Source organism: Chiloscyllium punctatum, chromosome 6, assembly GCF_047496795.1.
Source record: "Chiloscyllium punctatum isolate Juve2018m chromosome 6, sChiPun1.3, whole genome shotgun sequence".
NCBI lineage: Eukaryota > Metazoa > Chordata > Chondrichthyes > Orectolobiformes > Hemiscylliidae > Chiloscyllium > Chiloscyllium punctatum.
The window spans coordinates 46,965,688-46,991,189 of NC_092744.1; the positions used below are offsets into that span (position 1 = coordinate 46,965,688).

General features: G+C 40.4%; 1 protein-coding gene across 2 annotated transcripts in view; it reads left to right on the forward strand.

Moving 5' to 3' along the window:
• pex5la (peroxisomal biogenesis factor 5-like a) overlaps positions 1 to 25,502 on the forward strand; it is a 163,665-nt gene that overhangs the window by 40,117 nt on the left and 98,046 nt on the right. The gene's annotated exons all lie outside the window — the stretch shown is intronic.

A 25,502-nucleotide genomic window follows, 5' to 3' on the forward strand; every position in this document is an offset into this window, starting at 1 on the left:
GAATGCTTCAGTCTTACAGATATAAAAGCAGAGCAAAATGCCTTCAATGTATGTGCTCACATGTGCATGCTCATTTTAGTTATTTGGGGCACCAAATGGCTGTTTGCATCTTTTACCAAATTGGTTTGTCCTACAGAACTGTCACTTATAGTCTAATGACACAGCTGTAGACCAGCACCAAGAGTATTTTTAAATAGTAACTGCCTTAATGTGGAAGGAATAGTCGTGTTTCTGCCAGGTACGTACATAGACTTTGAACTGTTGCTGGCCGCTATGACCACTGATCTGGTGCTCCTGCACTACCCAGTTTAAATTCCTCCATTGCTCTCCCTCCTGGTCTCTTTCAGTCTCTAATCTCTTAATTGAATGCCAAGACTCTCCCAGAATGATGAGTTTTAACAAGATGTAAATCATTGGAATGAATGCCTGACTCAATTCAGGCCTTTGTAGTCACACCATTTTATACAGTAGCCACAGCAAAAGAGAAAAATGTTACAATATTGAATCTGAGGAGAGGATGTTTAATGCAACATCCTCCCATTCTGCATTTGATAGGGAAACATTTTAAAAGTGAAGTCAGACATAGGCGTTTAAGATGTTGAAGTAATTGTGGACACTGGGACAGTCACAGATTACCAAAGGATTTTATGAAGCTAGGAGAAGCATTCAGCCTCTTCTTGGCCTTTTACAAAGCATGAATGTACCTTTTCCGATTAGTCTGCATCTGTCCAATTAGGGACCGTTGATTATATTGCTCATAGAACATACATGGTGCTCAGTTCATCCATTGCTACCGCAAAAGTGTATTACATTAGAGGACATTGATTTGTATATTATATAAAGGTTACCAGGTTGACACATGTAAAGGCTAAAATGATGTGGACTGGAAGCAGGATATCGTTCTTAAAAATTTTCTAGGTTTAGTTTCAACATTCCTATCATGTGGGGCTATGATAATCAATGTAAATATCTGTTTATGGCTCATCCCTAACATTTTCTTTATTGCTCAAAAATTTTAAAGCCTTAGATGTAGCAAATTTGTTATTAATACCTGCACGTACTGTCTTAAAAAGTATGCAAACTTGTACAATTCACCCTGATTTCTGTTTATCAGTAACCAGTAATAATCCCAACTATTCCCAAATTTATTTCTGAATGATAAGAGATTAACTGCTTAAATTAAGTATTTAATCAATAAGTATGATATAAAAATGAATACAAGCTATTGTACAGTGTGTTGGCATGGTGTCAAGCTGGGATTTTTAATATTGCCACTAAAATTACAACATGATTTCCACAATTGGCTGTATTTCAGAATTGATGACATAAAAGAGGCTGCTTCCAAGAGATGCCATTAAGAGTATACAATTGCAGCTTGAATAAGTTTGACTTTCTATTTATCTTCACTGCATTTCCAATTGCCTTACCAGTAATTGAAATGTTGGCAATACAGGAACACTGACAAATCATATTTTCACAATTATCTAGCCAGATAACAAAAAGTATCAGTAGTAAGAATATATAACATTTTTTTGGGTATCAAATGCAAAGCTCCTTTTATGGGAGCTTGAAATGCAGAATGTGCTTGTCAGTGTCCTATGCCACCCTTTCCTGAGTTGATTGTTAAAAGCTGAAGTGCTGGAATGCAACAGAATAACATGAGCAGGTATTCCTGTGCGATCAGGGCTGTCTGTACACAATATGCAGCACATTCGAACCTTTCAGCTTTTGTTAAGACTGAAACAGATTGAAGTAAAGGCGCAGAAGTACTAGGTTTAAGCGAGCGGCAAAGAGGAAGCTGTTAAGGGTGAAATATGTGGGGGCCTTCATAGACCGGAGGAAATGAAGAAAGTGGAGAATGGCAACAAAGGAACCTTGGATAAAGAGAAGGGGGGTTAATGGCAGATACAGAGGGCTCAAAACAGCAGAAACCATAGAGAACTATAGAATGCACAAGGATGACCTCAAAAAGAAAATTAGGAGAGTAAAAAGGGCATGAACGGATAGTAACATAAAAATAAAGGAAAATTTAAAGTTACTTTACAAGTATTGAGGATCATTGTGATAATTTGTGCATGGAGCTGGAGGATGTAGTTAGGGTTCTAAATGAATACTTTGTGTTGGTGATTATTAATGAGCAAGATGACGTGGGTATAGACATCAGGGAGATGAACTGTGATATAATTAAAGAATTTAACATAGACAGACTGGAGGTTTTGAGTGGTCTGGCAAACTTAAAAGTAAATAAATCTCCAAGGCTGGCTGAAATGTTTCTCAGGCTGAATGAGGCAAGGGTGGAAATAACAGGGCTGCTAGCAATAATTTTCAATTCTATTTGCCACAACTGAGGTGCCTGAGGACTGGAGAAGAGCCAATGCAATACCCTCAAGAAGGGAGCAAGGGATAAACCATGAAACCTAAAATCAATCAGTCTAATCTTAACAGTATAAAATCTACTGGCAATTGCTAGCGAAGATAAGAGCCCATGGGAGCCAAGAAAAATTGTCAAATTAGATACAGAATTGGCTGAGTGGCAGGAAGCAAGGGATGTTTTTCTTACTGTAAGCCCATGTTCACTGGGGTTCCACATGGATCAGTGTTGACGCCCTTCCAATTTGTGGTATATATAACTAATGTAGGAACGTTGATTTGTAAGTTTGTGGATATATAAATTGCTGGGAATGTAAATAGTGAGGGGGAATAGCTTGAGATTACAGGAGGATGTTGGTGAGGTGGCCAGATGATCTATCAAAGGCAAATAGAATTCAATGAGGATAAGTGTGAGGTGATGAACTTGGGCAAGACATACAAGACAAGGCAATACATGATGAATAGTAGAATTAGAATTAACTTCACAAGTGGCCACTTGTGGCACCCTCTTAGGTACAGAGATACCTAGGTAGAGATTTGTAGGGGAAAAATTAGATAGATAAAGAAATAAAAGGCCCAGCATTACAAATCACAGAAACAATAAGGAATTCAGAATAACAGTCTTTCCAGCTGAGTATGCCTAGCCTGTATTCTGTGCCAGGCCTTGACTCCAGACTACACCATGCCTCAGCTTTAGGCTCTCGAGGCTGGGAAGCCAACACTGAGCCGAGCCACTGAGAGACCATCACACTGGCTGGGAGGGACCGTCGTGCTGGACTGCCAAGATATGGCCATGAGGATGCCATGCAGGGCTGCGCTGAGTCTGAGAGCCTGACTCTGTGCTGAGGTCACGAGTTTAGGATATTGCTGAGAAGAAACAAGGTAAATAATCTTAAAAAAAAAGGAACAGACGAAATGGACAAGCTTTGGTTGAGGAGTCCTACCCCACTGCCATCTTGGAATGACCCTGAGAAGTCCTAAGGATGAGAGGAACCTTGGTTTGCATGTGCTCTGGTCCTTTAAGATAGCTGGACAGGATAGATAAAGTAGTTAAGGCATATGGGATACTTGTATTTATTAGCTAAGGCATGGTGTTTAAGAGCAGGGAGCTGTATAAAACATTAATTAGGCCACAGCTAGAGTATTATGTGCAGTTTTGGAATTTTCATTATAGGCGGGATATAATTGCACTGGCGAGGGTGCAGAGGGGATTTGCCAGGATTGATTGGTTTCCTTGGAGAAGAGGAGACTGAAGGGGGACTTTGATTGCGATGTATAAGATTATGAGGGGCATATATAGGGTAGACTGGAAGGAACTTTTCCCATTATAATGTGGATAGATTAACAACCAGAATTCATTGCCTGTAAAGTTGGTATAAGGAGAAGTATTTGGATATGCATTTGTGATGCTAAGGCATACAAGGCTATGGGCCAAGTGTTAGTAAATGGGATTAGAGTTGATAGGTGCTTCTTTTTCATCGATGCAGACCTGATAGGCTGAAGGACCTTTTTTCTGCATTGTAATCCTCTGTGACCAAGGGTGATGTTGCTTGTGGGTTCCTTCAAGCACAAAGTAACTTAGCATTGATAGCTGCCTTTCTGATCTAACTAGAAGAGTCCTGTTAAATAAATAATATGTGCCTAGAGCTTCCAATCAAGAGCATAGACCCTATTTCCATTGTTGTTTGCAAAGAAAAGTGTATGCTTACTTTTAGACGAGTGTCCTTGTGAACTTCCAGGCCGGACTGAGCTGAAGCAGTCCAATCAGCCAGCAATGAAATAGATCAGTCCTGAAACCATGTGTCATTTTCATGATGATTTCTAACATACTTCAGGACTTAAAAGCTCCTGATGTCACTTTCACAGTCACTGAGAGAAGCTATGTGTGCCAAGTATGGGGATAGTGTTCAATAGAGGTGATGCTTTGGGATGGCAGGTGACTGAGGGGTTAGAGTGCCAAATGGATGAGAGGGTAAAGGTGGTGGATAGTGTGTGAATGCTGAGCTTGGTTATTGGTTGGGGGAGAGGTAAAGGGGTATTTGGGTCCTGCTAGGGTTCTGACCTGGGGTCACCTAAAAGATCGGAGGGGTCAGAGTGGTCATATCGGGGGGTGTGGTTGGGTCCATGGGGAGTTGGTGAAGTGTGGGATCAGGTCTTGAGTTTGGGGGATGGGGTTCAGGGTATGGGATCGTGGTGGATCCAGTTAGGTCAGGAGGATTAGTCAGGGGCATGTAGTATTAGGTTCATCAGGGAGGGTGTTGGGTCTGGGAAAAGGTCAGATCAAGGAGAATTGAGTGTCAGGTCCTGCAGTTTGGGTCTGTTCCATGTTGTATGACCCTTCAGTCCAACTCGTTAATGCTGACCACATTTTCCAAACTAAACTAGTCCCACTTGCCTGCATTTAGCCCATATCCTTCCAAACATTTCCTATTCATGTACCTGTCCAAATGTCTTTTAAACAGTGTAACTGTACCTGCGTGTACTACTTCCTCTGGCAATTCATTCCATGTACGAACCACCCTATGTATGAAAAGGTTGGCCCTTAGTTCCTGTTAAATCTTTCTCCTCCTACTTTAAAAATATGTCCCCCAACTCGAAGGAAAATCTTTACTGTTTAACTTATCTATGCCCTTCATGATTTTATAAACTTCAATAAGGTCATTCCTCAACCTCCTACAATCCAGAGAAAAAAGTCCTACCCTATTGGATGAGGTTAGCAGCCCCAATCAGGAAACTCATATTCTATGAGATCCACTGAGTTGACGGCATTCCAATTACGACACTTCCTGAAGCAGGGGAATCAGAACCGGACTCTCTAAAAGTAGCCTCACCAATGTTCTGTACAACCTCTAACATGACATCTAAACTCCTATACTCAAAGATCTGAGCTAAATGCTGCCTTAACCACCCTGTTATAATTTCAAGAAACTATCTCCTTGAACCCATAGGTCTTTCCGTTTGACAACACGACCCAGGGTCTACCATTAACTGTATAAATCCTGTCCTTGTTTGTTTTACCAAAATGCAATACCTTGCATCTATTCAAATTAAACTCCATCTGCCACTCCACAGCCTATTGGCCCAATTGATCAAGATCCCTTTATAATCTTAGATAACCTTGTTCACTGTCGACAATACCACCAATTTTGTTGTCGTCCACAAACTTGCGAACCATGCCTCCTAACTTTTCATCTGGTCTGTGTCTGAGGTGGGCTCAGGTAGGGTTAGCTACAGTGCAGAGGGATTAGCTATATGTGGGGGGAGGGAGGGTTAGAGGGAGGGTCATCTGAATAGTTATCCATGAGTTAGAGTAAGCGATAATTCCTCTACCTTTAGTAAGAAGCCTGTTGATCCTTCAACTTTAACTCAGAGTTGGGGATGGTTTTGGAGCTTACAGCTGCTGGTCAATTGCTCATCAGAAATTTCAACTTCCAGGGTATTTCCCAAGGAGACAAACTGCATTAGGACTTTTGCATGCTCCTGATGTGCAAATCCCATCTATCCTACTGCAGTGACCATCCTCCCATCGGAATGTCTGTGCCTTGAAGTTTAGTGCATTATTGCAACTATATTCAGGTTACATAAATATGCCCGACAATAACCACAGAAACTATAGGGGGCACTCAATCATCGACCTATATCCTACCAACCCCTCCTTTAATCTCTGACCAAATCTCCATGACATTATTAAAGTGGGTGGTATTTACTGCACTCAATCGAGTATTAACACTTTCAGACCCATGTATTACAGGCGGTAGGAGGGGGAAGAAACTGAGCCCAATCATGGACATTGTTGAAAGCAAATTAGGTCGTCTTCCACATTGATTTTCTTTGAAGTATTGCTTACCAGCCTCTTGCCTTACATTTAACTGGCAATGCATCTGTGCACTTGCTGTGCTCCAAGATGATTTGCTATGACACCCAAAGGTTCCTCTCTTATTCCAAGTAAGCAGCAATAAGAAAAGCAGTTAAGTTTGTCCATGGATTCACCACTTCAATCTTGAGTTCATAATTTTTCAGTCTTGCATCTCCCTTACTAAAGCCCCAACCTCAATCCTGATAAACCAGCCCTCATATCACTGTCACTATCCCCGTTTGAATTATTCACCACCACAATGATGCATGTTATAACAACTGATAGAGAGTCCAGGAGAATTCATAGGATGAGTTACCAAGCAAGGCTGAAGAAGGGGTTAGAACTGCTGAGTATGCAGCCAGCTCACATGCGTGCACACATACCTCTGAGAAAAACCTCACCTTGGAATGGTCATTCCCATGTTAAAGTGAGCAGGTTGAAAAGGATGAGATGGAACATTCTACCTTTGTCATGGTTACATACGATGTTATGACATGGGTGGAAACCTGATTGGAACTCCAGCATTGAGTTTCAGGAACAATGAGCACATAACTGGGAAGCCTATATCTTTTAGGTATGGAATGTGGTGAAACAGGAGTCGGGATAGCAATCTACACATGCAGTGCACCTAATGTTAGTTAAAAGAACAAAGAACAAAGAAAATTTACAGCCCAGGAACAGGCCCTTCAGCCCTCCAAGCCTGAGCCGATCCATATCCACTGTCTAAATCTATTGCCCAATTCCTGAGTATCTATAACCCTCTGCTCCTCACCTACTCATGCATCTGTCCAGATGCACCTTAAATGAAGCTACCATGCCTGCCTCTAGTACCTCTGCTGGCAATGTGTTCCATGCACCTACCACCCTCTGTTTAAAGTACTTTCCACATTTATCCCCCTTAAACTTTTCACCTCTCACCTTGAACATCTTACCTCTCGTTATTGAATCACTCACCCTGGGAAAAAGCTTATCTTTATCTACCGTGTCTCTACCCTTCATGATTTTGTAGATCTCAGTCAGGCTCCCTCCCTCCTCCCCCTCCCCCCCCCATCCCTTTCCCTCCCACCCCTCCCAACCTCTTTGTTTCTAATGAAAACAATCCTAATCTCCTCAACCTCCCTTCATATCTAGCACATTCCATTCCAGGCAACATCCTCTTAAACCTTCTCTGCACCCTCTCCAAAGCATCCACATCCTTTTGGTAATGAGGCGACCAGAACTGTATACAGTATTCGAAATATAGCCAAACCAAAGTCTTTTACAATTTTAACATGACCTGCCAACTCTTATACTCAATACCCCGTCTGATGAAGGCAAGCATACCATATGCCTCTTGACCACTCTATCCACCTGTGCAGCCACCTTCAGGGCACAATGGACCTGAACTCCCAGATCTCTCGGCTCATCAACTTTACCCAAGGCTCTTCTGTTTACAGTATTGTTGGCTCTAGAATTAGCCTTCCCAAAATGCATCTCCTCGCATTTGCCTGGATTAAGCTCCATCTGCCACTTCTGTGCCCAACTATCTAGTCTATCTATATTCTCCTGTATTCTTTGACAGTACCCTATGCTTTCTGCTACTCCACCAATCTTCGTGTCATCTGCAAACTTACTTTCAATAGCATGCCTAGTCCCAGGTTGCCCTCTTGTTCAGTGCCAATGTAATGCATGGTGCTGCAAAGCTAATGCATTTGCCCTCAGTACAGCCCATGTCACAGTCTGCTGCACAGTGGGGTGATGGTTACTGTCACCTTCATTACCTGCAAAGTTACGTTGTGCATATAATCTGCAGCTGGGAGAAGCCTACAATTCTGACAAAGCCCAAAACTCTGTGATCTTATTTCCCAACATCCATTGAAGATGATGTGTACTGACAGGTTTTGATACAGATTTTCATCCATCAGCAATGTACACTGACCTACACAGTTAATTAGCTGATGTTACAGATTTCTCCTGTGGCAGTGAGGAATTACTCTTTTTGGTGTCAAAGTTCAGGGTCACTATTCTCACCAAGTTCCCCTTTTAGCAGTTTTTCAAATCCTTTGTTATCTGAGCTTATGATTACCATTCCTAGCTGTATAGTTGAGCAATGCAAAAGTTTAATCATAGATGTTTCTAGCTCGTGGACACCAGTCTATATTATCACTTTTTATGCCTGTTATTAAGACAGTAACCTAATTATTAGTTAGGCTTCAGGGAAGTAAATTCCAGCTTATAAATCAGAATGCCCTGTGATTTGCTGTGGATGCAGTGTTCTTTTCACAGCAATTCCTCCATTTACTTCCTATTAGTCAATGCCATACATCTCCTGGGGCCAGTCTTTCTGGAAAAATATTGTCTTGAAATTCTGTGCAGTTTCTCCCATGTGAAAACGTTGATAGAAACCTGAAGAACCCTTTTGAGAATTTTTGACTTTTTCTTTCCCATTTGCAGTTTGCACTCATTTGGGAGGGACCACAGTTCTGTGTATCAAGGGAGCTGCTGATGCTTAAATAAATTTTAAGATCATGATTAAGATTATAAAATGTTTTGTAATTCTTGAAAACATAGAATCATTAAATTATTAACAAAATGTGATAATTGGATGAATAGGGTTGTTGCTAGATACAAATGGTTTCTGGTTCTAAACCTCTGATAATATTTTGCAGACAAATCATTCCAGAAATAGATTCATTGTGTACTCATGATACTGTGGTAAACGACCTATAGTTAGACATGTTACATTTCCTCTGAGGTGTTTGACATTCTGTACCATCCATTTCCCTTGTTGTCTAATTACTCTCGGCTTTTTTTATTGTTCCCTGTTGTAACTAAAGTACGTAACAGAGAACAGCCATACTGTATTGTTCTTCTATAAATGCCCTAATCTCAAAATTCCAGATAAGAAGAGAGCCATTTTATAATGTCACTGGGTTACTAATCCAGATCATACCCTGTGGACTTGGGTTCAGATTCCACCCTGACAGCTTTCACCATGTCCTATAGGGATGGAAATCTGCCAGCATTGCACACTCTAATCTACATGTAACTCCAGGTACAAAGTAATGTGGTTAACTCTTCACTGATCTCTGAAATAGCCTACCAAATCAATCAATTCAAGGGCACTTAGGGATATACAATAAACGCTGGCCTTGTCAATGATGTCCACCTCAAATGAAAAATGTCAAAAATCATGTATTCAAAGGGACGCCAAAGGAAGTTCACCCTTTCTATATTAAAACCCAAGAAAGATATCTTGTATTTATAACATGTTAAGTGAAAACAGGCATAGAAATGTATTTCCACAATAACATTTTTAGTCATTCCTATGGTGTGGGAGTTACTGGTCAGGCAAGTGTTTATTGCCTTTTTCAATTGTCATTGTGACAGTGTCAACACAGACTGTCATCTGTCGGTACATCTACATTTTTTATTAGATTGAGAAAATGACTCATTAATCTTAATTCAAGGTTATAGTCCTGGAGACAATAATAGTGTGTGACCTGAATGCGAACCTTCAGGTGGTGATGTTCCCATATACTCTTGTCCTTCAGAGATGGAGGTTAATGGTTTTAGAAAATGTTGTTGGAGTCTTCTCAAGTTGCTGAAGTATATCTTGTAGATGGTATAGACTTCAGTTGAGCTTGGATCAGTGGAGGGAGTGAATTGATGATGGGTGAGGTGCCAGTCAAGCTGGATTGTCTTCGATGGTCTTGAACTTTTTGAACTTTTGTCTGGATGAATGCAGATCTAGTGAATTAGACATGCTTTTGTTGGAGATGAGCAGTCCATTTTCTGGTGCAATTTTTACATGTCACTTTTTTCAGTCCAGATCTGCATGTTATAGAAATCTTGCTGCATGTAAGCATGAATGAGTATATTAATTGAGATTTTGTGAATGCAATGGAATGCTGTACAATCATCAATTAGCATCCACATTTCTGAGCCTACGATGGACCAAAATGAGGCAGTGGAAAATGGTTGAGTCTAGAAAACTACCCTGATGAACACCTAAAGGGATGATTAGCCTCCAACAATCACCACATCTTCCTTTGTGCTAGACATGACTCCAATCAGTTGAGAGTTTTTCCACAATTCCCTTTAACTTCAGTTCTACTGAGGCTCCTTGAGGTAGGACCTGGTCAAATGGTAACCTAATGCAGAGAGTAGTGATTCTCAATTTTGAATTTCACTTCTTTTATCTATCTTTGAAACAAGGCCTGTTTGGGTGTGTGTTCTGGAACAGTGACCTTGTCAGAACTCTAGCTGATTATTAGTAAACAGGTTGTGTGCAAATAAGTGCTCCTTGTCAGCACATCAATGAGAATAGCTTGGTGCAGGATTTGGATTTGTTCTGCTTTTAATCGTGTGAAGTGAACTGAATTGGCAAGTCTGGCTACTGCAATAATGAGGACCTCAGGAGGAGGCTGAGATGAATTATCCATTCAGCACTTCTGATTGATTTGTAACTGTTTTGTTTACACTTGTGCTTGGATATGTCAAAGTTGGGAATGGTGATATATATGGAGACTTATTATTCCATTGATTCTTGAATTAATTACCATCAGGTCAAAGTCCTGTTCTGAATGATTTGTTAGTTGTGGGACCACCTTTTAAAAAAAAATCACACGTGGGATGCGGGTGTCGCTGACTGGGCAGTATTTATTGTGGATTATTTGTTGCCCTTGAAAAGGTGGTAGTGAGCTGTCGCCTTAAACCACTGCAGTCCTTATGGTATAGATAGACCTACAATGCCATTACGGAAGGTATTCCAGGATCTTGACCAAGTGACAGTCAATCTTGATGGACACTAAAGTCCTCCACTCTTGCACCTCTCAGTACTTCTCCAGTGATATTTAATATGGAAATTTATGAGCTGGAAAGTGGGGATGCTCTGTGGTAATCAGCAGGCGGTGTTCCCACTTGTGTTTGACCTGATGTCATGAGATATCATGAAGTCAAGAATCATTGTTGAGAACTCTCTCTCACACACATTTCTTTATTGTAAACGTTGACTACATTTGGGAAAACTACAACCTAAAGGATGGATGAACAAGCACTTTAAGTTGAAATTCACCCTGTGAACATTTTAAGCATAACAAGGAAGTGCTGAATTTCGGCAAGAATTTCTAACAGAAATTGCATATCTTGTCAGAGAGCAAGGTATAGAGAGATTTATTAGGGTTGATAGGATTTAGTTTTATTTAATGCAATTAAAATTCATCTTCTCTCTGGAGTCAGAAGATTTGGTTGGGGGGGGTGTCTCTCTCCCTCTCTCTTGTCACTAGTGGAAAGGGCCACTGCTGCTTACTTGATTTTTAGATATTTTTAGATTACTTACAGTGTGGAAACAGGCCCTTCGGCCCAACAAGTCCACACCGCCCCGCCGAGGCGCAACCCACCCATACCCCTACATCTACCCCTTACCTAACACTAGGGCAATTTAGCATGGCCAATTCACTGACCTGCACATCTTTGGACTATGGGAGGAAACCGGAGCACCCGGAGGAAACCCACGCAGACACGGGGAGAATGTGCAAACTCCACACAGTCAGTCACCTGAGGCTGGAATTGAACCCGGGTCTCTGGCGCTGTGAGGCAGCAGTGCTAACCACTGTGCCACCGTGCTGCCTTACCCATTTGTACCCACCTCTATATCCTCCTAATTACCATGGCTCCTCCGTCACCTGTCACTCAGGCCTCCCTGACCAACACTGGTGAACCACCCTACTTAACCTACTACTCTGATCTTTTGTCATCTTTTATCACCTTTGTGAAATGCCTGAAACGTGTAGAATAGCATTGTGGTTTCCAGGCCTAACATTCCAACCACTGGGTAGGGCCACCACTTCCATGTTAAATCCAAGTTGTAATGTTTTCGACAGAACACCACTGACTACTCTTAAATAATTCATTGGCTGAAATGTATTTTGAGCCAGACACTGTTTAGTTATGTAAGGGACTACATAAATGTAAGTCTCTTTATTTCATAGTCGTACCCATTGCACTTCAGAGTGATTGTATATGAAATGTGTTAACACATTTGAGTACTGTGGCAGATTGTTGTATAAATCTAACTTGAGTATGCTTGCAGCTGTACTTAAAAAATCTTACCACCTTCTTAGTTATTTACTAACATGTAGACAATATTTGTTTAAAAACCTGTTAAACTTTCCACAATATTGCAGTTTGCAGTTTTCTCCATTTTTGTCTTGTTTAATGCGTTCTTTTAGATCAGAATGCTTTGTAGATCTCCTGGGTTTTAATGGAATATTTCATGTTGAATCATTGCTTCTTCTGTGAACATGGATGATGTTTCAAATACATCTCTGACCAAAGTTAGAATACATCATGTCCTTGACAACAAAAAGTAACAAAACATCTTCCAAAATCTACTATACTGTTAAATTTATTTTTAGATTTATCACATCAAGGCTGAAGATGAAGTCTGCACTCAAGCGAAGGAACAACACAACACAAACAACATACCAGAAATGTTGGGGGACCTACGGTTTAGTGAGATGGAGGAATTGAAGGAAATCAGTATTAACATTGAAATCGTATTGGAGAAATTGATGGGGTTGAAGGCAGGTAAATCTCCAGGGCTGATAATCTACATCTCCATGCTTAAGGAAGTGATCCTAGAAATTCTAGTTGCATCTAGCAAGATTTTACAGACTCTGGAACAGTTCCTACAGATTGGAGAGTAGCTAATGACACCCCTCTGTTTAAAAAAAAAGGATGCAGAGTGAAAACCAAAAGTTATAGACCAGTCAGCCTGAAAAGTGCTAGAGGCCATTACAAAAGATTAAATAGATGAGCATTTGGAAAGCATTTGCAAGACTGGGTAGAGTCAGCTTGCATTTGTGAAAGGTTATTCATGTTTGACAATCTAGTGTAATTCTTCAAGGATATCATTAGTAGTGCTCATCAAGGGGAGCCAGTGGATGGCATTTACTTGGACTTTCAGAAGGCTTTTGACAAAGTCCCACGTACTACAGAAGTGTGGAGAACTAAAGCACGTGGTATTGGGGAGGTTTTTTGAAATAGATAGAAACCTGGTCAGCAGACTGGAAACTGTCAGACTAAATGAGTCTTTTTTGAATATCAGGCAGTGACTAGTGGGATACCACAGGGATCAGTGCAAGGACCCCAACTGTTAACAATGTAATAATGATTTTGATGAGGAAGCAAACTGTAATGTCTCCAAATTTGCAGATAACAAAGCTGGGTGGGAGGCTGAGCTGTGAGGAGGTTGCAGAGATGCTTCAGTGTGATTTGGACAAGTTTCCTGCTGGGTTTTTTTTGCATTTTTCAATGAAATATATTTAATCATTGGCCTTCAATTGATTAAAGTGTTGTGCAATTACACATTGACATGAAATAAATTTAAATTTGTATCATGCCTTTCTAACTGTTCCCACTTTCTCTTTACTGCATGCACTTGTGCGATAAAAACAAATAATCTAACATTACAAATTGATTTAAAGTGAATTATTGCCTTAAAAAACATAAATATATCTGCAATATTGAGCTCACAATCCCTCCAAACATTCCTGTTCCAATTGCTTCCTCAATATGTGTAGCTGTAAAGGACCAGTTTTATGTCTTCATTCTGGAAGACCTAGATCAACATGCTTCAACCTTGTCTACAGACATTTGTCTTGGTCTGATCAATATCTGATCTTCATTTTTGTCTGGGAGCAGAACATACTTGGGAAATTGTTAGTAGCTGCCGGACCACACCAACTGTATCCACTTTCCTGTGCCAGATCATTGCAAAATAGTTTGTAATATTCTTTACGAACTGAATTTCTGTGAGAGGGTATTGCTGGTTTACGTTCCAGCTTTGTGCACACCTTCTGGAGGGTGAAGGAAAGCAAGGGAAAATTCTTGTTTGAATGCTGTCTCTCTGAATGTGTCAGAGATAGGCATTTTTTTGTGGGGTACTTGCCTTCTATGATGCAAATATGCATTTAAAGAAATATATACATCTTGATATTTCTGCTGCTGCCAATGAACTGCTATCACATTAATTATTGAATTAGATAAACCTGACTCTGCAATCCCTCACAGCTGTTCCTATCTGCACAACCACTCCATCCATATGGCTTGTACAACAGATTTAACCTTCGACATCTATATGTTGTTCTTTTGCTGTACCTTTTGTAACAAAACATTCAAAGGTGTCACTATTAAATGAGAACTATCACGAAGGACATTGTTGTGGAGGAATAGATGTGCTGAAAAATACATCTTTTAGTAATGAGCAGCATTACTTTAAACATTGCTGCCTTACTCAGTCCTATGAGTTCCCATAAGGGTCCTGTGGCACAGCTGAGTGAGTCAGTAGTCAGCACCGAAGGCATCCAAGGTTAGTGGTGTCTGGGTGTGAGAGTGAGTGGAGAAGATATTGCAGATAACAGTGAGAGTGGTAAAGCTTAGGCCTTGGTAAAAGGTGGATGCAGTGCTAGAGATAGAGTCAGTGTGAAGCATCGAAAATGGTGACACCTTTGCTGGTGGAGTAGAGAAGGTAATTTACCTTTTTCCTACATTACTGTGAATTTCACTAATTGGCTGAGACAGCACTGACCTGGGTGGGAACCTAAGGACAGGCTAGCATGATTTGGCCTCCTCAGCTGAAGGTAGCAAATTGTTCTGTGAACAGTACATGGTAAGATGGGACTAGAACTGGGTGAGAGGCATACCATGGGGTAGGGTGCGTGTTTAATGAGACAACTTAAGCAAGAGATCTCATCAGGCCTCTAGCAAAAACCTTCCAGAAAACCTATTGCAACTGACTCATAGCTAGCAAAGAAATCTAGTTCCCAATTACAGTTTTAGTTGAAATATGCAACATGTATTCTTCAAACACTGGTGATGAAAGCAAGAAATCTCTGCATAAGGTAAAGTTGATGTACTTTTTAATGGGGCAATGCTGATTGAGTACCACCAAAATAATCTGAGTCTTTTTAGGCCACGTTGGAACTAATCAAGGCTGATGCTTTCTCAAGTTTCCTTGCTTTCTCAAGCCCTGGCTTCAGTGGCTCTATCTCTTCACCCCAGGTAGATGAGCAACCATCAAACTCCATTACTCAGGCAACCTGAAGGACTGGGCAAATATTAAGTAAAGTTAAACAGACTGCTGTCAAATTGGAAGCATGTTCTCCCCTTGCTCTGACCTGACCTGTTCCTCACAGTCTATTACCCTTCCTCATTTTCCAGGCTTCAGCATTCACCCATCATTCTCCTCTCAGAACCAGCACCTGAAAAAATGTTCCAAAGAATATAGGGGGAAAACAAAAAGAAAATTCATATGATGAAAGTAAACATTAGAAACATATCATTAAGAGCAACACCAATTACTATCATTTTTCAAAAGTGCAAGAAACTACAATTCAAAAGCAGATAGATTTCACAGAAAACAATTTACAGAAATTTACATTATTCCTCTCTTTCAAACCTGGGGAAATCTTAGTTAACAAGAGTGAAAGAGAGGCTGGAATAGAGCCATCTGATGTTTTTGTAGGACAGAGCAGAGCCAAAAAAATGACATGAACTTGCAAATCCAGATGACGTTACAACTTTGATAAATGCCTAGATGTGCAAGGGAAGAATATTAGGACCAATTAGTATGTATAGATTTAAATACTTTTTAATAATCTGTCCTGAAACAACCAACTTAAATTAACTAATTAGAATTTAGGATCAAATATCATCATGCACTGTTTTAATTAGACATTTCTCTTTGTGCACAATTTATGAATTGGCAGGTTTCATACGATACAACCCACAGGAAAGCAACACCATGGCGTACAGATCCATGGATCAGTAACAATTTCTAATAAATCACTGAATAAATTATTTATATTAATTACTTTGAATTTAAGATTAAATGTAATGGCTTGGTTTTTCATTTAGAAAAGAAACCAAGAATTATCAATCAATGCCAAACTGAAACAAAAGCAAACTATTCCATTTTTTGAAAATCTGAAATCGAAATAAAATACTGCAGACACCCAGCAGGTCTGGCAGCACTGCAGAGACAAACCAGCTTTTTTTTTGCTGTAGAGGCAGTAAGCTTGAGTTGGGAAATTTTCCACCTCAGCAGATCCATCTCAAAGTTTCACTGCAGGAAGGCAGTATTCACTCTGGGAATACCCTGGAAGCCATGAAAAGAGAAAATATATTTCTAACATTTTAATAGAGATCATGACATATTTGATGTGGAAAAAATATTCTGCAACCTATTACAAGATTTGAAATACCGTCAAGTGTTGAGTCTGGAACAAAATCATACCTTCTGTTTGTTGTTAAGATCTAGTTGATTTACTGGACAAGTCAGTTGTGAGAATAAAGAGTAAAACCATAATACGTCACTGAAACACCAACACACAATCCTGCACAATTTTTATGAATAATAAACAGAGGTTTACCAAAGAAATAAAGATAACATAGAATGAACCAAAATATCTACTTAGTACCAATTCAAAGATTTTGAAACATAATAAAAATATAAACTCTTTCATCCCAAAACAATTGTTTATAAATTGAAAAAAAGAAAACCACTTCTACATGTATTTGACACAAAAACTAGAATTATTGCTAGTGAGGAGGATGGTCTCAGGCTACAAACGGATACTGATCACCTGGGCAGGGCAATTGCAGGTGGAATTTAATTCTGATAAGTGTGAGGTGATGTGTATTGGAACAGTGGTACAGTGTCATTTTGAATAAATTAAGAATAAGGAAAAAAAGAAAGATATTGCTTAAAGAGAGTCCATCAGTTAGTCTTGAACCAGTTCATCACCATGAATGATGCCTGCGCCACCATCCCTCTTGCTGCCACTTCACCACTGTCTACACCAAACCCAACCAACATTGAAATCACTGATCCTCAGGCACCATCTTTGCCACTGGGCTAATGCTCCACTGCTGACACCGCCTGCACCAGACTCAACCAATGTCAGAGTTGTGTCTCTTGCCGCTGGGACTCACTTCACCAGTATTGCTGTGAATCCGTTCCACTGCCACTTCACTGCCAGCACCAGACCCAACCAACAACAAAGTCACCAGTCCTTGGGTGCAATCTTCTGCTGCTGGGCGTACCTCACCAACATCACCTCTGCTGATGTAGTAGCTGCCAATTCCAGGCCCTGTGCTTGCTGCATAAAAGTAAGTAAAAGCTCACTCAAGCTCCATGCTGGGCCCACTCTCCTCTACTCTGGGACCTCTTAAGGTCTGTACTCTGAGCCCGCTCAAGGTCTGCCTTAGGCCCGACCGAGGTCCCTAGGGGGGTACTGAGGAACAAACGGACCTTGGTGTGTAAGTTCATAGATCCCAGAAGGTGTCAACACAGGCAGAATGATGAAGACAGTATATGGGATGCCTGCCTTCATTAGCCAAGCCATAGAATATAGGAGCAAGGAAGTCTTGTTACAACTTTATAAAGCATTGGTTAGGCCACAGATGGAATACTGTGTGCAGTTCTGGTTGCCACTCTTTTGGAAGGACGTGATTGCATTGGAAGGATGTGATTGCACTGGAGATGGTGCAGAAAAGATTCACCAGGATGTTTCCTGGGATAAAAAGTCTCAGTTATGAGGAGAGACTGGAAAGGCTGGATTTGTTTTCCTTAGAGCAAAGGAGGCTGAGGGGAGATCTGTTTGAGATATATAAAATTGAGAGGCATAGACGGTAGATCATGAAAATCTTTTCCCCATGGCAGCTGTATTTGAGACCAGAGGGCTTAAGTTTAGAGGAGTTTTGAGGAAAGTCTTCTCACCCAGAAGGTGGTAGAAATATGAAATGTACTGCCTGAGGGTGTGGTGGGGCTATATACTCATGCAAAACAGGAGAAGCGTCTAGATGATAACTTAAAATCCCAGGGCATAGCAGGTTTGGACCTTTTCGGTCTGCTTTTTTAAAAATTATTTTTCTAATCAACCTGTTCAGATATGTTGTTACACATCTGGAGCAGGTGAGTCTTGAACGCAAGTTACTTGGTCCAGAGGTAGGAACACTACTACTGTGCAACAGGATGGCCCCCAACCTTTTCTTATAATGAAATATTTCGATGAGTTTTTAGCTTTCTTAATTTATTGTGAAAGTGATTAGCACCAATTGAACAAAGGGCTTTCAGCTGATTGATAGAGAATTACCAATACAGGTAGGTCTCCTTGATCTAAATTCTAGGCAAGAGTCTGACCACTAATACAAGGTTAAACTTGAGAAATTCTTACAACTAAATTCCACTTTCAATCAAAGTCCTAAGTTCTCATTCCATTTCAAATCATACTCCAGTGCAATCTAACAGTGTGGTGTGCCCACTACCAACTGTGCAGTTTCTAAAACAAAAGTGATAAGTGGTTATAGACTGTTTGATGTGGGACTATGAATTCCAGTGCTTATGGTTAAAATAGGTGTTTGTACTTGAATAAACTAAGTTTCATTAGAATGCTTAATTAAGTTGATGGAGTGTAAATATACTCATTGCCAAAAGTTACAGGCTAACAACAGACATTTTAATTGTTAATGTTCAAAATTTTAAAATAGTGTCTGAATGCTCACAAAATACTGGAATATGACATGCCTTCACCTTAGGTGTGAAAATGTGGACTTGTCCACTTTGGCAAGAAGAATTGAAAAACAATGTAATAATTAAATGGAGAGAGATCAGAAAACATAGAGATCTAGATACTGTGGTGCACGAATCACAAAAATCTACTATCCAGACCAAGCAAGTAATTAAGGAAGTAAATGGAATGCTGGTGTTTATTGCAAGGGGAATGGGATATAAAATTGGGAAGCTTTAATACAGCTATACAGATCCTTGGTTTTCTTTTCTGATAGATCTTTGCCGTTTTGATCATATTGCACCTGGACTTATCATTTCCTCTGTCAGAGAGTATAGGAATTCTAGCAAAGTTATAACAGGTAAATCATTGGTGCAAGACCAAGCAGTCTGTTGGATTTTGCATTGAGCGACTTAGTACATTCAGAATATTCTCACCTAGACCTCCTTTGTAATTAATGAGAGTATGTTGCTGACTTCCAGGACGGGTTCTGTTACAGTATTGTGAACCTCCAACCAGTCAACAGTCTCCACTCTTGTTTCCCATGTGTTGGGAACATGGCACTGTAACTTGACATGACTGAACAGCAGCATTCCCACACAAGTGCAGAACTAAATTGGAACATATTCTGAGACACCATTTGCATGGTGCACTATTTGCTTTCATCTACAAGAGAAGAAATAATTCTCACCTTGGCTATGAGTAATGAAATAGATCAAGTAAGTGAGCTAAATAACTCAGAAGAGTTTTTCAAAATATAAATGGCTGCTTGTTTTTCTCATGAACTGAAATATAAAGGCCTAAGAATTGCTTGACATGAATCTGGTAACAGAAGCTGAGCCTCTGTTATATGAGACTGCCAAGCTATACTAAAAGATAAGAAGAATAACTTATTTATAGAAAAGTCAGATTGTGGCTGTGTGAATTGTAGTTTATGCAGGATTGAAGATGATTTTAATGTAGTGAGGTCATTTTTAATTTGCCGCCTGCGTTTAAAACTGTCTCGCTGATCAGGCACTCTATTAATTTGCATCAAAAACGTTTGTAGGAATGTGGTGAAGGTTCCTTAATGAGCAAGTGATCCTGTACACTTGTTTCTAAACAAATGGCAAGTTGAAAATCTAGCTCCTAAGTTTTCAAACACTCTGTGATGTAAAAGCATGTTTTTACTTCAGAAAGTTAAAAAGCAGGAGTAGCTGTGGTGATCACTGGTGAAAGAAGGTACAGGGTTACAATGTTAATGTAAAATATGGCCAGTATCTTGTAGAGGCCTGAACAGCCTCCATGTCCCACCACACAATTGCTTCTCAGGCACACTCCATGGGTACCAGCTACAGACATGCATGTCCTCGGACACTGGCATCTCTCACATACCAGCTTGTAAGAACCCTCATGTTAAATGTCCGATTGACTTGCAGTACCTTCAGTGCTGCACCTCGGGGAACACCAGCAACTATCATTATAATGCAGCAACAAGGATACAGTGGTCAGGGACATGCAACCAAGCCTGCAGCATGCTACATCTTATGACTGTTCCTTTGCTGCCTTAGTGCACACTCACTTAGAGCGTACCTGGGTGCTCACAGCAGCCCCTCCTTGTGTTTTTAGAACCTTGCCTCTCAGCCAGAGTTACCGAATTCTCAGTGCTACCGTATTTCTGTGTCATTTAGTATAGATACGAAGCCAGGAAGCCTGTCTTGGTTGTCAGTGATCCTCAGTGAAACTCACAAGAGGTAGCCTTTGGTATAGAGATCCCAGCTCAGTAAGTCAACAGCAGCCTCCAGTACCAGTCCTGGGGTTTGGACTAAGTCAGTCAGCTGCTTGGAGCAATCAGAGTCAGGATTCTGTTGTCTTAAGGAGTGAGATGAATGTCAGGCAGCCATCACCCATCTTGATTCGTTCTGCCCTATTGCAGGCTCTTCTCCTCCTTGATCGATGACCAAGCAGGAATTAAGAGAGATGGAAATGGGTGCAGATCTTTTACTTTTTGTGAAGGTGGAGAGGTGTCCTGCCTGAATGAGAGGGCATGCAGGGTTAGTAATGTCACGTTGGGAAAGAAGGAAAGTGTTGCTAATAATATTGAGAATGGTGGAGCATGAGCCTTGGTTGGAGATGGTTGATAGGAAAGGTAGAGTGAGCATAAGGCATTGGAGAGAAGATGGTGGTACTTACTTACACTGGTAGCATGGAGAAGGTCATTTGCTTCACATGGATGATATTGCACTGACCCGATGGCGATCTCAAACTGGTGTCACTTGATATTTGGACCTCCTTTCCTAGTCTTGGGAGAAGAGGATGTCCTGCTTCTGCACCAATGTTCCCTCTCGGCTACATGGCTGCTACTCTGAGCTTCTTCAGAGGCTCTGCACTTGCCGATCAGCATGCCAATGCATCGACCTCTGGCAATTCTGTGCACAGACCTTGAAGATATCCGCACCAAAATATAATGAGGGGGCATTGTTCTGCACCACCCTGTCCATCAAGATCTCCAGGCTTCTGTCCAGAAAGCAAGGCACTAATTTCTCCTTACTGCCAAATCTAGGGTAAATTTCAAGAACCTTGCAGAGCAGCACAAGTTTAAAAATGCTTATTTGGGTGTACAGTGGTCTTTTTAAAAATGATGCTGCACCAGGATGATATGATGGCACAGTCGTTAGCTCTACTGCCTCACAGCGCCAGGACCCAGTTTCAATTCTAGCCTCAGGTAACTGTGTGGAGTTTGAACATTCTCCCTGTGTCTGCATGGCTTCCTCCAGCTGTTCCAGTTTCCTCCCACTGTCCAGAGATGTGCAAGCTAAGTGGATTAATCAAAGGAAATTGCAGGGATGAGGTAGGTCTGGGTAGGATGCTCTTTTGGCGGGGGGGAGGGGGGTGGTGTCGGGGGGGAGCAGGGGGGCAGTCAGTGTGGACTCAATGGGCCAAATGACCTGCTTCTATTATTCAATGATTCTCATGAATTCTGGTATATTCCCAGCAGTGGCACATTGTTCTGGATACCTTGAGTAGTAAGATGAGGCCAAAATCAGATGAGAGGAGCCCTATGGGTGGGGTCCTTACTTTCTACTAGTTGACTTCAGCATCTGCAGTCCTCACTTTTTCTCCTATAGTTTGTTACTGAGATGTGTTTGGGAAGTTGCAGTGAAAGAACTCACTGTCTCACGCAGAGGGAAATGACATTCAATGAAACTGAAAATTAACTGATAAGTGTAAGATTCAACCCTTTTCTTAGTCTAGAAAGCTTATTTCTGAGGATACAATTTCATAAAATGCAAACTATTTAATTTACAGAACTTTTCAGTTAAGTAACAGGCTAATTACTTTCCCTATGAAATTTTTTGAGTCTTTTAGTAGTTAACTGATTAATTGTAAAGATTGGAGTTAATTACCACTGTGTTAGTCACTGGATAAGTATACAGTCACCAAATACAATATAGAAGTACTTTTCACATTTAGAGATTATTTTATCCTGGTACTGGCCAGTGAGTCCAAGATTCTGGTGTGTGGGGTGTTGGTTTGACTGCACGAATCAGATCAGGGGACTGTTCAGATTCTCCAGTACTCCAGTTCAAAGCTGCCAGACTTCGTATCTTCCCCCATCAATACAACTCAATTCTTTAACACTTCTTCTCACCATCCCACCTCCAATGTCCCCAGATGCAGTTATTCCATTATGTACTCTCAGATTTCCAGTATTTCTGACAAAGAAACAAAAGCCAGTAATCCCAGATGTTGGTATTCTTCCAGGCAATGCTCCTCGATGTTGTAATGCCCCAATCAATGCTCTTAGATGCTCCAGTTTCTTCGCTTCACGCTGTTAGACCTGGCTGGCACTAAAGTTAGCAGACCAAAGGGCACTCCTTCCTAGAATGCATAGGGACCCACTCATCAATATGACGAGACCTGAGAGTCACCCCCAGAGCACAATGGGCTTTTAATTATAGGCATTGTTGAAAGGCATGCCAGTTAATACTTGGATAACCTGGCAGTGGAATGTTGTTTTGGCAACAACACGTGATAAGATGGGCCTGGAATTAGATGTGAGGGACAGGAGAGGGTCAAGGTTTGTAGTTAATGAGGTGATTTTGGTAATGTATGGTGAGAAAAATGTGCTAGGCCTTGAGGAGGCAAACCATCCACGAATCTTGACAAAACTTGCACTTTGAATCAAAACGTAAGATTCAGTGCAGGTTTCTTTTGATTTTATGAAGTTTTTTCTTGATTGATAGTTCAAGCAGCTATTACTTCACTCCTAAATAGTAACCAAGAAATTGGGGTTTAGGATTCTTTAGATAATAGTTACTCATTTGTGTGATGGCATGAAAAGTAGTTCTTAAATTAGAGTTATTTGGTCTGATTTTTTAACCCATTCAAAACTCATCTACATGCACAGAGTAAAGTTCAAGCCCATTGTTTCAGAGATGCAGTCATGTAATTAAACCTAATTTCATATTTTAATGAACTATATCTGCCGAAGTGGCCTTCAATAACAAATAATTTTCTCAAATGATTAAAATTATTTTCAGTACATGTCATCTTGTTTTAAGTCTATTTTACAATGGAATGCCCAATGAAAAGTAGTTATCCCAGCTTTTAATACGTAGCATCATACTTTTTTAAAATCATGCATGAGATATGGGCAAGCAGGCTGTGTCAATGTTTATTGTCCATCACTAATTGCCCTTGGGAAGGTAATGGTGAGCTATATATAATGCCTTTGTATGTAATATATATCTTTACTTGTCAATGGAGCCTAGTCATTTCTTATATTTTGCATTAATTGGAGCAGATAATTTTGTCACTCATACAAACGATGAAAGGAATTGGAGTTGATATATTCATCATCAGTTTTTGCCTTAGCCAGTTGTGCCAGTTTTACAAAATAATCTTGGAAAAGAAGTCAATAAGAATGCACTGTCAATATGAAAATGAAAAATAAGAACTAATTTCTCAGTAAACCGAAGCTGCTAATTTTGTCAAATATAGTTACAATTCATCTTTTAAAATGTCCATTCATGTACAGTGTGTGCCCATACATTTTTGAATGAAAGGTCCAAGAGATTCCACTAAAAGTAACAGTGGATGTTTTGTTACACGTCAGAAATCTGTAGTCCTTTATCCTACCACCCATTAGCACTATCCAGTTAATTTCCATCTCTTGGAGATGGAGATCCTAAGGATGAGACATCTCCCACCCTCCAGAAGTGGCGGGGAAGATAGCAGCAAGGGCAAGTCATCAGGTAGGTGCCAGGAAGATATCTGCCCCTTTAATGCCATCTCAGGAGTTAAATTTTGGGCAGGAGCAAAGGTGTTCTTTTTGACGAGTTGCCAATAAAGGCCATTTATCAGTTAATTAATAGACACTTGAGGGTTGCAGTCCTCTGCTCACCTGATTGCTTCTGCCTCTGTTACCAGCCTGTGAGAAATACAGCAACCTTCCTGATTGATACACTAGGATGGGCTGGCTGTGTGTTGGGAATGGGCCTTGATCATCTCCCAACTGGGAACTGGTGGAACACAGATCCCTCTGAACTCAACTCCCCATGACTATGACTCCTTGATTCACCCCACCCCCACCCCAAAAGTCACTTAGAGTCCCCGTCCTTCTGGTTTTCAGAGCTACTGTACAGCTAGCATCCTCTGCATGCAAGGTGATGCTGCTCCTCAAAGTGGCTGTGTGCATCTGATTGGCTGACAGCTAAAGGTGGGAATGGGACATCTTGGCTGCGTGACCTGATTTGATAAGATCCCTGTCAGGTCACTAAAGTGCAATATTGACATTTGATCAGATGGACTTACTTGTTGGTCGGGCTTGGAAGAGTGTCTCATTCTTAAAGACTTCCACACCTCCACTTAGAAGAAAAAATAACAAATCATGGTCCTGTGTTCCATTGTTCCTTATGTTTTGAACATTGTGACATGGACAAAGCATGACAAATGCTGGTAACTACCATCTGAATCTAAATGATCAAGTAAGAAATATGTCAGTGAACAGCTGGTCGGCTGTTGTTCTTGCTTAAGGAACTTTAAACTAAGTTACAGTCCCTAATCAACTGTAAAAGAGACCTGCTGCTTGAATAGAAAAATAAAAATACAGCATAAATATTTTGTCAGTAATTATACAGTATATAGCTTAGCTTTTTCATTGACATTAATTTCATCCTGAATTTTGTAAGATAACAACCGTAGAAAAATATTGTTACAAAACGGTTGTTCTTTGTTGACAGCAGTAACTGAACAGTGATGGCATCTTGTGTGACATTTTTGTCAATGGAATTGAAACAGTAAACCCATTGCAATCATGGTCCAGTAGGCAGGCTCATTTATTGCAAGCTGTAGGCACACAATATAACTGCAGGATTCAGCAATTTGACTGCTGGCATCTGAATTATGTGCTCAGCATAGTTATGTGAAGTTGCTCTTTCCGTGCTGTATGGCTAATACCACAAGACCAGCATATAAAAATACAGATTTGGTGGTTGCATGTTTGTTTGTGTTTCATTCTTATTTTCTCAAGTGATTAATTAGTATACAGATTTTAAAATCTTTAAAATGTATCTTTAAAGAGTCTCATCTCAAAGTGCCACTTTAAAAACACAAATAATTACCTTGAACAAAAACATATATTTTTGTAGTTAGTCCCAAGAGTGATGTTTTAAAGAAAAATTCTATTTAAATGTGAACAAGGAAATTACTGTGCCTGACTCAATGACATGAGCTAACAC